The sequence below is a fragment of the Protopterus annectens genome, chromosome 14.part0 (assembly GCF_019279795.1).
Source record: "Protopterus annectens isolate FY-2018-M chromosome 14.part0, PAN1.0, whole genome shotgun sequence".
Taxonomy (NCBI): domain Eukaryota; kingdom Metazoa; phylum Chordata; order Ceratodontiformes; family Protopteridae; genus Protopterus; species Protopterus annectens.
The window spans coordinates 107888349-107903437 of NC_056748.1; positions in this window are offsets into that span (position 1 = coordinate 107888349).

Sequence of the window (15089 nt, forward strand, 5' to 3'; positions counted from 1 at the left end):
ACAGAGAATAAAAAGACTAAAGAGGAAGTAAAGAAAGGCACACAAAGTGAGGGGAGTGCTGTTCAAAAGCAACAAATGGGGAGGGGGAAGGCTATAAAACCAAAGAGAAGATACAAGTTAGAACACAGACTGAAAGGTGTAATCTGTAACAATGGATGGAGGGAGGCTTTGTATTCAATTTGAAGGAAAAATGCACAGCATAATAAGTAGGATGAAAGAGGTGGTATTGTTTCAGTCCAAATTAAGGGACAGTGTCACTGACATTGAAGAACACAAGAATATGTTTAATTGTTCACAGTAATATTGTACAACAATCCCCTCAAGGGGAGGTTAAATGCACACTTCTATTCTGCATGCATTTTGCTTTCACGTACATGTCCAGAATTCTTGACATGAGAAGTGTGCAATCCTATCAGGAGGCCACACTAAATGTGAAAGAAGGAATAAAAAGAACAAGTCCATAACATTCCAAATGATATATGGGAAAAAAGTAGGAGGGGCAAGATGAGAGTAGCCACCCTTTCCAGAAAAGAGTTACATCAGAAAAGGCTGTGGAAAATCAGGGTGGTAAAAATGGATCTCCTGGCAGGAAGGAATAAATGGAAAGAGATGGATAACAGGAAATGTGTGTGACCCAAACAAGGATGCAGAGGACTTTTACAACAGACACCTTGAAGAATGAAAACTCATAAAAAGGGATAGAGGGGAACATTGTTGGAAGGGACATGAGTATCCCAGTAGCTGTCAAAAAAGACAGGCCCTTTTACAAATGGCTTTACAGCATAAGGGTGAAAGCAGACTTAGAAAAGACATTAAAGAAATGGAATGGAAGGATAGAGGGAAGTACATGTATTCTGAAAAGCATGAGTACACATTTACCAGAAACTGCTTAGTCAATGCAATAGGATGGACAGGACAGCAGGGATAGAGTGAACTGTGAACAGAGTGAATGATATAGAAATGATGGGCAGAGACATGTTGGATCATGTGAAAGCAGCAATGAGAATAAAGATACAACTGTAATGAGTGTACTGGCTGGGATGATGATGAGCAAGCTAGAAGTGGAAAGACTCAGAAAACTACAAAATCTGGTAGAGGAGACAATGAAGAGAAATGTTATGGATGAGACAGAAGTTTGGAAGCACTGGAGGAATCATAATCTAAGCAGTAATTAGCGGAAAATCATTAGAGAAGACAGGAAAGAACGAAGTAAAAAATTAGGACCAGAAGGAGAAATGGGCAGAATGCTAAGGGAATTAAGGAAGAAGTACAAACAGTGAAGCAGAAGAGACAGAGGAAGCAGTAACAAAAAGTGAACTAGAAGAAAAGGAAACAACTGCAGCGAAAGCAGAGCAATGGAACTGGAGGGCTTAGTGGGTATAACTGGCAAGGAATCCTAGAAACATCTGATGAGGAAATATAAAAAGGAAAATGTGAGCTGGAGGCGCCCAGCATTAAGTGAGAAGAGCAGGAGTTCCTAGAGGAATAAAGTAGGGTTAGAGAATCCTTTAGGACCACTACTACCCCCAAATATCCTGTGAACAGGATAAAGAAAAGGAAATCCAGTAACAAGTCACAGAAACATGGGGGGGTCAAGTAAAAGGAGAGCACAGGCAAAAGCTAAATGCAAAAATCATGAAAAAGGAGGTCAACAAAGCAGTGATGGTAATCAAAGACAGAAGGGCAGGGGCCAGTGTCATTCTATAAGTAGGATTGACAGGCAATATGAACAGTTATGAAGGAAGATTATGAAAGGGTATGTAAAATGAGAAATAGACACAATGAAAAGATTCAGGGTGCTACTAATCCCATATGGGTGACAGGATGGACGTATGGGACTGCAGATTAATCTCTTTAATAAACACACATATCAAAGTTATGGCAAAAACTGCTAGCAGGAAAATTTGATTATATTCTGCTGAGAATAATATAGGAGGAGAGAATGGCTTTCTGAAGGAAGAAGGTTAGAAATGAATTGTTGGGTTGTACTGAAGCTTATGGATAAGAACAGCAAAAATGGGGAACATAAACAGGGAGTGGTCCATTTTAACCTAAAAATGCCCTTTGTCACAATCAGATGGGAGACTGGGAGATAGTACAAAAATGACAAATTGGAGAAATTTGTTTGATTTATAAAATCAGTATAGAATGAAATGGACGTAAAGGTAATTGTGAAATGGAGACGTTCCAAATGAAAACACGTAGGAAGTAGGACCAAGGAGATTTGCCCACTCTCCCTGGGGCTGTTCATGTTAGTCATAGAAGATCTGACAACAGAGTTGAGGCAGAAGTTGCAACAGGTAGAGAGAAGAACAGTACAGTCAGGTTTACCAATATACACAGGTGACTGTAGCATAGGTTTGAGAACATTGAGGTTGCTGTAGAGAAAATAATATCAGTTTTCATAAGGTTTGAAAACACCTCAGGGCTTAGATGCAGCCAGAAAATGTCAGTGGTGGCCATAGTAAGAGAGGGAAAATAAAATAGAACAGTGGGATACATTCAGAAGGGGAAATTCCCTAAATATCTATCAGTATATCAAGCCTAGACCTTATTGATACAATGGAAAATAATTTTGACAAGGACAGAGAGAAAATACAGGGATACTGGAGAGCACATGCGAATAGCTAAGCAGAAACTATCTCTTAAGACTTATGGAAATGACAATGCTTCCAATTATAACACATATACTAGGAAACTTGCCTGCTAACAACAGACTATTAAAATTAGAAAGGAATAGGAAGTGAGGCTACAGAACGGAAAAGGCAAAAAGGTGTGGAACATAAAGTAAAACTGAGCAGGAAAAAAAGGGGCTTGCATTTTCCCACACATACCCACGCAGCCCTTAGCATTCTGCCTACTTAGGTGGATAGATAATAAAGAGAACACTGCATAATGAGAGAAGACAAAAAGGATAGTGGGGAAATCATAGAAAATTGAATGAGTTGGTACGAAAGAGATGAGGAAACTTGGTGTGGAGACAAAGGGAAGAATGAAACGTGGGAGTAAGGAGGATTGGACACTTCCCTAGGGAAAGAGTAAATAGAAAACTTGAAGAAAAATGAGATAACGGTTAAGCAAGAGTTAATGAAGGAAGGTACACGAAGAAAGAAAGTATTCAAAACCCTGCAATAATTAATGCAGGAATTTGGATTAACACAATTTGAATGGTAGGCACACACTATAATGAGAAAAAATGGCAGGAGAAATGGGAAAAAGAGAAACCCAGTACAACTAAAAAAAAGGAGAGACTGGAAGGAAGCACATCATGGGGAAATGGGAAAAACAAGGAAAGGTAAAGACACAATTACTTACAAAGACCTGAGGGGAACATGGTGGAATCCACGAGGAAAGAAAGAAGGATAAAATGGGAAAAAAAAAATGCTGGCAGATGAGTAAAGCCAAATGGCAAAAGATTTTCATAATGTTGCTGATGTATAAAATGCATGGGGTGGGAGATCAAATAGTAAGACTGCTGAGCAATGGTGTCCTACACAAAAGATTATATATGAAAGGGAGGAAAACTAACTGGAGGTGCTGGGGGTACATGGCCAGAAGGGAAAGCATGCAACATATGTTTTGGGAGTTTAGGTGGGCCAAAACACTTTGTTGGGCGCCCTGGAGATTTGGAAAAGGATATACAGAAAAGAAGAACAACTGTGGGAATTCTGCATGTACTGGTAAAATATGTTTTTAACCAAAGGGGAGAAGAGTTGGAGAATTAATTGAAATACAGAGTGTGGCTTTGGCAGCTTAAGTTCATCATCAATGTGCATTCAGGTATAAATAATTATATTTAAATCTCTAATGCCCTGAAAATGAGATCTGTATTACTGTGATAAAGCATATTTGCAATATGTTTAACATCGACTGTACTTTTTGTATTGTTTGTGTTTGTTTCAGTTTGTGTTATAAATATGAAGTTACTGCTTCTTTAAGATCTACATTTTATGCACATGATTTGATGATGTCATTTCAATTGTTGTTTTAAATGATGGGTATTTCTTTTCAAACTTACCCTTATGAAGTCCTGTATAACTTTTTGGGATGAACACACTCAATAAATATGCCCCAGGATTCAGCAAACTTCCGTGCAAGAATAGCTTATTCTTGCATGGAAGGGATTGTTCCAGTGCAGCACAGCAGTGTGCCATGCATATTCATGAAGGTGTGCTGCCGTGCTGTAATACGGACATGGTTCTGTGTATGAGCACAGCGGGTGTGTGTGAGAGCAGTGCTCTCACACTACACACACCCCCTACACTCCATAATTGCCGTACAGCAATGTAACAGTAGCAAGAGTGTCTGTGGACACTATTACCTCACAACTTAAAAAGAAATCTGGAGAGAGCCATAAAAAAGGAACAAATAGGGAGAAATGTGAGGTACTGCTCTCACAAACTTATAAAGTTGATAGAATGACAGACATTGCATTAGCATGAATCCCCCAAAGGGTATGAAGTGTAAAACTCAAATTTCTGCTATTACATGCTATCTGCAGTCCCTAATGCTTTGCCACTAATCTGCCAGAAAGTTACAATTGTATGAAAAATGGACCAAAATATGAGGCAAAAATATGGGCATTCTGTGACAATCTGTACAGTTGAGAGGTATGGTGGACACTGTTAGTGTCCATGGAGCATACCTCTCAAATGCAAAGCCTGTCATGTCATCACCTTTTTAAAAGCATAGCCCCTCACAGATAATGCTGTAGAAATCAATGTGCATTCCCCTACAGTACAAAAATAAAACACAACAGTTTCTTTTTTTTTGTTTCAATCCGCAATAAAGTTTAAGCGTAGCTGAGTGGGTGTGGGCATTGCACAGCTGTGCTCAGCCTAGCTTACACATCACAAGGAGCTAAATATGAATATACTTCAAGAAACTGCAATATAGAAATAGTGAAGTGGTTAGACCGTTTGCTTGGCAAATAGGCACTTCTGGTTTAATCCCCATAAAGCCAATTTGCATTTTACATGTGAAAGCAGTACATGTATTTTTTTAATAATTAGGTAGTAAATATATATTTGTAAACCAGAGTAGTGTAGTAGGTCTGGATGTGAGGTGTCAGTGTAATAAAGTTGTGAAACCCTCATATAAACACAAGTGCCCCTTACTGTATAGTCACACAAGAATAAATGTAATGAAAGCACATAGGGGGATGTCAGGGAAGGTAAACAAATTTATAATATGTCAGGAATGATGAATCAATCCTATACAGCTGATAGTCTATAAAATAAAACATAAGCACTGCCATGCTTACAGGGTGTAAGGATTGCTTAAATATGAATTCTAAGCAATGAGTAGCCCAGCTAAGTGGATTTGCCCATTAGTAAGCAGTGCTGAACCTGCCCCTTTAAGCACTGTCAACCTTAGCTAAGCAGGTTTGCTCGTAGCTTAACTTAGTTCAGCATATTCAAAACCATCCAATTACAGCAAAGGGCTGGAAATTAGCCTAATTTAAACCTTGCAGGCAGGAATGCAGTTCATAACTGGTTGTAGCTCCTCGCTGTAGGCAGTATGGCAGTTGTTGGAGAGGGCATGCACTTTTGGGCACAGTGCTAGGGCATACAGGAGTCCAAGGTCATGGTAGGACTCCTTTTTAAAAAACATAACATGAGACCGCTGCAGGACCAGTACCAGGGCTCCCAATACAAAGCGGTGGCCTGGGAAAGTCTCACCCATGACCTCACCAGTGTCACTGCCATCCCTCGAACTGGTGAGCAGGTCAGACACCACTATGCCGACTCGAAGAAGCAGAGGAAGAGGGAGCTCTTGGACCAATGGGTCCAAGAAGCATGGCAGAGGGGTGATGTCCCTGGCATGTGCAAGTATTCATATCAATAATTGTTTAACAAAGTCCAGCCTGTGTATGTGATGGATAGGTATGCATAAATGTTTCTCTATCTTCTTTACAGCTTCAGCTGAGTGGGCTGTGAACCAGGAAGCCCATGCCAGCAGGTTGCAAAGGCTGTGTTGTGAGGCTGGTGAGTAAAAATCTAACTTGTAGTAGTCATACCAAATAAATATAAAGGAGTAGAATGTCACCTGGCAGTATTAAAAATGGGTATGGTTTGTACTGAATAAACCAGACAATATTACAGTAATAGTGTCATATATGTTAAATATAAATAAAACTGTAACTGCCTGTCAATAAAATTCAAAACCCTGGACTGGTTCTGTTTACTCTGGTATGGTATGAAATGAAATGTGTTCAGGTTATGCATAGCAACTATAGCTCTGAAAGCATTAAAGAATCAAGTCTCATCTGACAAAGTTAGTGCCTCTGTAAGACATGAGATTAACTGATATGAAATCTTTCATGCACCAATATCTGATATCTGAATAGTAATGTTGTGTTAATCATTGTTTCCCACACTGTGCTATGTCAAAATGTATGTATAGGAATGCATGTATAAGAATGTTGTAATTACAAGGTCAGAGTTGTACAACAAAGAGAGAACGAGACAGAAATAATTCAAGAAAGTGACAGCAGTTTCTCAATAGCTCCTTCTGATGAAACACAAGCCTGTATTTTTAGCAGAAACAGCCACGGTTAGAATCCTGGAGTGGTAGTAAGCTGTATGCATAATTTCAACTAGGATTTTGTGAATATGTGTAGAAGCATTCAGGTAGTGTTAACATAAATTCCCTCCACAGATCTTCTAGGTAAGAGAAGGTATAAAGTATCTATAAGAAAGCTGTAATTACACTGTATTCAACACCCAAGGTCCAACCCCAAGGCTGCAAATGACAGTAGCATAAGTACATACACCAAGTGGTCTACCCCAAGAAATGTTCAAAAGTGTCATGCTGCCACAGCTACCAGTCCCTGCTACCAACAACCAGGGTGACTGATAGAAATCAAGGCAAAGTATGTCAGTAGCACACACACACACACACACACACACACACACACACACACACACACACACACACACACACACACACACACACAGATGAGTGCACATATGTAACCCTGATTTTGTGAATATGGGTAGAAACAGTCTGGTAGTGTTAACAATCATTCCCTCCACAGGTCTTCCAGATAAGAGAAGGTATCAAGTAGGTATAAGAAAGCTGTAGTTATACTGTGGCCAGCACCCATGGACCAACCCCAAGGCTGCAAATGTCAGCAAGATAAGTACATACACCAAGTGGTTTCCCCCAAGAAATGTTCAAAAGTGTCATGCTGTCACAGCTACCAGTCCCTGTGACCAACAACCAGGGTGACTGATAGAAATCAAGGCAAAGTATGTCAGTAGCACACACACACACACACACACACACACACACACACACACACACACACACACACACACACACACACACACACACACACACACACACACACACACACACACAGTATGAGTGCACATATGTAACCCTGACTATGTGAATATGGGTAGAAACAGTCAGGTAGTATTAACAAACATTCGCTCCACAGGTCTTCCAGGTAAGAGAAGGTATAAAGTAACCATTAGAAGGCTGTAATTATACACTGTGTGCAAACATACCACTGCCCAACCCAAGGCCATAGGTTGTTGTAACACTGTCTGTAGAGTAATGATCATTAAAGCTGTGAGCACTGCAAGAATCTACATTTGTTAATTAAAATCTCTCTCTCTCTCTCTCCCCCACCTTATCTTCACCAATGATCTAAACACATAAATGAATGGGTTTGTTTTCCACCAAACCTATTGTTGGGACAAGTGTCCTATTGCTCTACAAATGTTGAAATGTATTCCAATTAATGTTCCCTGTTCAAATACTATCATTGGTGGCCTGTTGCTATCAATGTAACCTGCATGCCAATGTAATGCCCACTGTGGTTCCATATATGCATGTGGTCTGTTTGCTATGGAATTGTTCCAAATCTGTTGTTTTGGGTTAATGGGAATACTCATGCATGATGTTATAACTAATACTGGAATGTGTTTACCATTACTAACCAACATATGTTCTAAAACTGCAACACCATAGCATGTCTAGGAAGGCTGATCCCATCAGATCTGCCTCTCTCACCTCATCTAGCTGTGGCACCATCTGGGACCCACCCTGGGACCTCCTCATCTGCTGGTCTTGCACCACCTTCGGGTGGAACCACCTCAGGGGATTGGCTCTTCCCCCCTGGGCGTGGACAAGATCTTGTCAGCCGAAGCCAGGTCCAGTGTCTGGGGCATAGCGAGGGCCGCAAGGAATTTGGAGATCTGCTATGCCAGCTTAAGGGCCGTGTGGTGCAATTAGAGGGTCAGCTTGCCTCTCCTGCTCAGCCCCCAGCACAGCATCTTCGGGGCCGTGAAGGTGCAGTGGTGACTGCCCATGGGTGGGGACCTCAGTTCCACTGTATCCATTTGGGGCTTGTGCGCTTCTGATTATCAAACACCCCTCCCTGTCCAAGGTGATTACCCCACACATGAGTCATATACCACCCCTGTATGCTGCCTTGTCTGTCTTGTCTGTCTTCCTACCCAATCTAACTCCCAAAATATACCTACTATTCTTCCCCAACATCCCACTCTCACCTTAAAAAAAAGGGGCAATCTGTTCCCAAAATAAATGCCCCCCCATACATAGCTGTCCATTTCGCACATGTCTCCACTGAACACATGTACTCAGGTTTAGTTGGCTTCACAACAAATTATTGTTGTCCTCACCTCTCTCTCGGGGGTTGGAGTGCCCAAATTTACCTCCAAGTTCAGTATATATGCACAGCTGTTGCTGTAGAAGAAATGGAAAGGTATAGAACTTCCCTAAACGCATCCTGCACATCCCTAGCTATCATTCATATTTTTTTCTCTCTTCATGCCCACTTTTTCACCACTTTCATATCACCCATTTTTTCTTTTCTTTTAAAAAATTTAGCATGAGGGGAAGTGGTAGTAAGCCTGTTTGTGTGGTGCTAAGCAATGCCTAGACAGATTAAACACTTTTCAGGCTGTCTGTCAGCATAGTTATCCAGAAGTTAACATTGTTTGCTGCCATGCAAACCTGTTTACAACTGCTTAAAAGTGCCTTAATCACTCTGTATTCAACAGCCCTTGTTCTGCCCAGCAACCATATAATCAGCCTTTGCAAGTCGTGAACCCAGGACCCAGCAAAACATAGACACAGCAATTTGCCACTAAGCTATCTGAGTTATACATAGCTCTGATGTTTTTTCAAGCATATCATTCAGCACAGTAATTTAACAGTAGGGAAAAGGTTTAACATTAGTCATGTGGTGTACATAGATATAAATGGATATGTGTAAGGAGATGCACACACACACACACACACACACACACACACACACACACACACACACACACACACACACACACACACACACACATATATATATATATATAAACATTAATACGTAATATATGTACAGATATACATATAAAATATATACATATATGATATACACACACATATATATATATATCTATATATATATATATATATATATATATATATATATACATATATAAATCTATGCATATATATAAATATATATATATATCTATATATATATATATATATATATATATGTCTCAGTATATATGTAATACAATTTTATCAATATATAAAAAATATACATACATTTGAATATATATATATATATATATATATAGATATATATATATATATATTTACATGTATATGTGTGTGTGTGTATATATATATATATATATATATATATATATATATATATATATATATATATATATATACTTACATGTATATGTGTGTGTGTGTGTGTGTGTGTGTGTGGATTCATTAGACAATCCTGAAATACTAAAATGTCGAATTTCAGTATTTAGAGACTGAATAGTCGAAAACCCACATACCCAAACACCCAAAACGACAAATAGCACAATCGTGACCACACACACACACACACACACACACACACACACACACACACACACACACACACACACACACACACACACAAACACACACACACACACATAAACCAGCACATAAGCACACACACATACACCTACCTAACTACACTAAAACAAACATAACAACACACACAAACACAACATAACACACAAACACACCTAACCTACCTTTATGCAGGGGGGCAAGCCCCCCTGCACCCCCAGTCCTAACTCTGAGGTCACACTAAAACACACATACACACAAAAAACACCACTACACACACTAAAATCCCTACGCAATACCCTTACACAAGCAACACTTACCTGAAACCCTAGATAAATCCACAAACCACACCACAAGTCACAAATGCGACACCACAATAGCGGATTCGACATTTCCGCATTCCACATAGTGCAGTTTCGTTTAACTGCACTTTCCACTATTCAGTCTCGACATACTGAAATTCGAGATTTCAATACGTCGTGATTGCCTAGTGAAATCATATATGTGTGTGTGTGTGTGTGTGTGTGTGTGTGTGTGTGTGTGTGTGTGTGTGTGTGTGTGTGTGTGAGTGTGTGTGTGTGTGTGTGTGTGTGTGTGTGTGTGTGTGTGTATATACATATATATATATATATTTATAGATATATAATGTGTATATATATATATATATATATATATATATATATATATATATATATATATATATATATATATATATATATATATATATATATCTATATATATATATATATATAGTTCCCCGATATAATCTTGAAATACTGAAATCTCGAATTTCAGTATCTCAAAACTATAAAGGCGAATGACTCACAATCCCGAAACCCAAATCATGAAACACACAATCACGAACATACTTACACCATACACCACACAACACACACACCATTCTATCCAGACCACACAAACTATACAACCCTACACTACATGTAAGCTGGGGGGCAAGCCCCTCTGCACCCCACACACCCCCACTTATATATACCAACTACGAGATCACACAAACAGAAAAAAAACTCACACCCAGACATTCTACAGTCTCTCGCATGCACACACACACACATACACACACACACACACACACACACACACACACACACACACACACACACACACACATACACATATGACACATATGCAAACACCAACCCATCCAACACTCACACTCATACTTCCACCTCCCTACCCTAACCCACAGGTACAACTTACAAAAACACTCATATGCAATCACTCACCTTAAATTCCGGACACCATCCCAGCCAAACACTTCACATAACGTAGCATAAATGCATAAGTGTGGATTCGAGATATTCAGATTTGCACTTATGCACTTTCACTATTTTGGAGTTTTGCCTTAATGATCTCGAGATACTGAAATTCGAGATTTCAGTATTTCGAGATTATAAAAGGGAACTATATATATATATATATATATATATATATATATATATATATATATATATGGGTCTACTACAGAATGTCGACCGTTCAGAATGCCGACTTTCATTTGGCTGACACCATATGATCGACATTCCGAAAGACCGATATCCTGAAATAGCACCATTTACCTACCGGTAAACACAGTAAAACTGTATTATGCAGGAAGGCAAGCCCCCTGCACCCCCCCTCACCCCCCTGCTAGTTATTCTCACTCCGAGATCGCACTACAGTGCAGGAAAAGGGAATCTCCCAGTCCTGCACTGTAGCGGAATCTCTGCTATAATTTGTTGGCCTTTCAAACATTCGCTCATATGGTGTTTGCCATATGAGTTTCGAATATTTGAAAGTTTGAACAAATGAAGGGCTCCCATATATATATATATATATATATATATATATATATATATTTATGTATATATATATATATATATATATATATATATATATGTGTGTGTGTGTGTGTGTGTGTGTGTGTGTGTGTGTGTGTGTGTGTGTGTGTGTGTGTGTGTGTGTGTGTGTGTGTGTGTGTGTGTGTGTGTGTGTGTGTGTGTGTGTGTGTGTATGTAGTGCAGTCGGACATCAGATCCTCACTCTGAACTTCTTACTGCAAAGAAATCTGTCTAAGGGCTATGTAAAAGGGGGGTGAAGGGGCCCAAACTACGCCAATAGTCAACTCCTCTCTTGTTATATCTTGACACAAATGAATTACCTTTGGAAATCCACAGCCCTCTCCCTTCCCCTGCACATGTAACCACCATGAAAAGTCTGTACAAAGCTACCTATGGCCTCATATAATCTAAGGTGGCTAACCTCACAGCAGCCATGCAAATGGAGACTACTTGCATGACTGCCAAAGCAAACAAGAATGCACTATGAACACATACACAAATGCATGGATACCACCATACCCAATAGAACCAGGACCCTCACCTCCAGAAAAAGGAAGCCGATCTGGTGGTCCCTGGCCATAAAGAAATGTTACAACAGAAGGAGGGAACCAATATGGAATAAGGTGAAGTCCAAAGACTGGAAAAAAACCCTTATCAGCCTCAGTTAAAAGTTGAGATCCCTCATCAAATACTACAACGTTAGCTCTGAAAACAGAATTTGAACATGTAGTAAAGACAACCACAAGGCCTCATACAGTTATGTAAAGAATCTCCATGATAATACTAAGATTTGTTCTGAGCTACTAGGCAATGGTACCTCTTAGACTGAGCCAACAAATATTGCCAATATACTGGCTGACATATTGAGTGCAAACTTTACCCTCTTCTCCCAAAGGACCAATCACAATACCAGCACACTGCCAGTCACCCAATATTACTGCTGCACAGGTTAAAACAGCACTGTCCAAGGCCAAGAATACAGCTTCTATGGGACCTGACAATATCCCTGGCTGTATTCTACATGAACTACCTGTGTGCCCTGTTCAAGCACAGCCTCATATCAGGCTTTGTCCCCACTGAATTGTGCACTGCTACAGTCATCCCGCTCCACAAACAAGGTGCAACTACAGACCCTGGGAAATACTGCCCCCAACTGCCTGACAAGTCTGTTATGCAAAGCTATGGAATGCATCATCATGCACCTAATAAACAGGGATATGGGAATCTGCAGACTCAGGATCCCACACAGTTTAGTCTTGTGAAGGGTAGATCATACCTGCTCAATCAACCTGGTCAACTTCTTGGCGTCAGTCACCTGAGCTGTGGATGAAGGCAAGGTGACACATACAGCCTTTCTTGATCTGGCCAAAGCCTTTGATAACATTCCCCACTCAGGAATCATGCAAAAACTCACTAAGCTAGGCATCAACCCCTATATCACTAGGTCGGTTGCGAACTGGGTCACAGATAGGACTCACAGTGTGGAAATAGTTGACTCCAAGTCAGACTCCTGAGCGGTCATAAGTGGAGTCCCACAGGGTTCTTTCCTGGGTCCTGTCATGTTTGGTATCAACTTCTCTGAAGTCCATGTCAACAAGAAGGGACTCTGACTGACAAAGGTTGCAGACAATTGCAAGTTGGGAGCTATTATTAACTACCCAAGTGATGTTGCTATCCTACTTAAAGGCTTCACTGAGACCAATGACTGGTGTCAGAGCCATGGCCTTAAGCTCAATGTCAAAAAAATGTGACGTCATCCCCTTTGTGGAAAACTCTTTTCTGTGAGATCCCCATGATATCCCCAGTTGGCCTTTGGAAGGTACCTGTGGCTAGTATTCTTATGCCTACACATACCCTGGTATCCATTGGGATGGGTTCCCCTCTGTTGGTTCTGTGTGTGAGGCGGGGCAGGCACAGCTCAACAATTTGCTGTAGAGTGCCCCTGTCCCACCCTATAGCACTCCACTATCTCCAGCTCATGTAGCCCATTGTAGGTTACCTTGCAGCTGTACACTCTTCTCCTCCTCCTTACTGTGGGATGGTTGTCAGCATTCAAATACTCACCACCCTCATCCTCTTGCACATATTGATGTATGAGAGCTACAGCAGCCCCTAACATTTTGTTAGTTTTATCACGGAAAATTTCCCCATCTGTGTAAACTGGTGGTGTAGAGTTTGTGGGAGAAAACAGACTGAAAGGTGTTTGCATACTTTATAGTAGTGTGCTGAGCTGCTGCCTGTGTAATTGGCTGATTCTGATACATTTCACCTGCCAGTTGTGCTAGTTCTCCTTGATTTCCTTCCTACTACAGTTTCCCTTTCCCCTTTCCTCCCTGTTTAAGCCCAGAGGTACGCCACGCATACCCAGTGCTCAGATGTGAACAGTGCTACTATTTCCTGTTTATTTATTTATTTATTTTGTTTAAAACCCGGTGCGCTGTGTGCACACCCATTTAAGCAAGGAAAACAGTGCTCAACAATATAAGACATACACCCCTTCTTAGCTGTGCTTAGCTAAGGGCAAACGTGGGCCACAGAGCTCCAATAAGCTTACAGCATGCATGACACACCCCCTTATGAGGTCATCCACCGCTTCTACTTATACAATGGTGTTGCTGCACCTACACAGTTGGGTGCAAGCTAACACTGACAGGAAATCTGTAATTCAGTATCAATCCCCTCATTTGCATAAACCAGACTGCTAATTCATAGTTACCACACTCACACTGAGCCTTCCCCCTTAGCAACCACTACTCCCTAGTATTGTTGTCTTATGCATGCCATTGACTATTGCAAAATGCAGATTTGGGTATAACAGCTTATTTCCCCCCTTTTTATTTTATTTTCATGACGATCCCATTTGCACACTGCTGCCCTATGCTTAAAAGGACGAGATAGTTCAAAAAAATATAACTTGTTTTTTATAAAATTTCAGCTATTTTATATGCCAATGGCAATATATTTGGCCATTGGCATGCCTATTACATAGAATACATGCTTTCTTTCGAGCTGTCATACCTCCGTTTTGTAATTTGCAGAAACGTATTCGGTTAGTAACCAAATACATTTCTGCAGGTTACACTATTCCTGCACAGATGCCTGTTTTCTCCCTGCATCACTAATTCACCTCATTTGCATGGTTTTCACCAGCAAATGAGGTAATTAGCATATGACCGTGGTGTCTGTGTGGGAAAAGTGTAGGGGCACTCGTTCACATCTCGGGGACTGGATCTTGGATGGCTCATCGGCCATATTGCGTGCAGCAGCTCTTGCACTTCTCCTGCACTCTGTGCAGAACTTGCTGAATCTGGTGGCTATAGTTTCTATCTATATTAGAGATAAATTTACCTCCTGTTTAGTTAGACTGGAAGT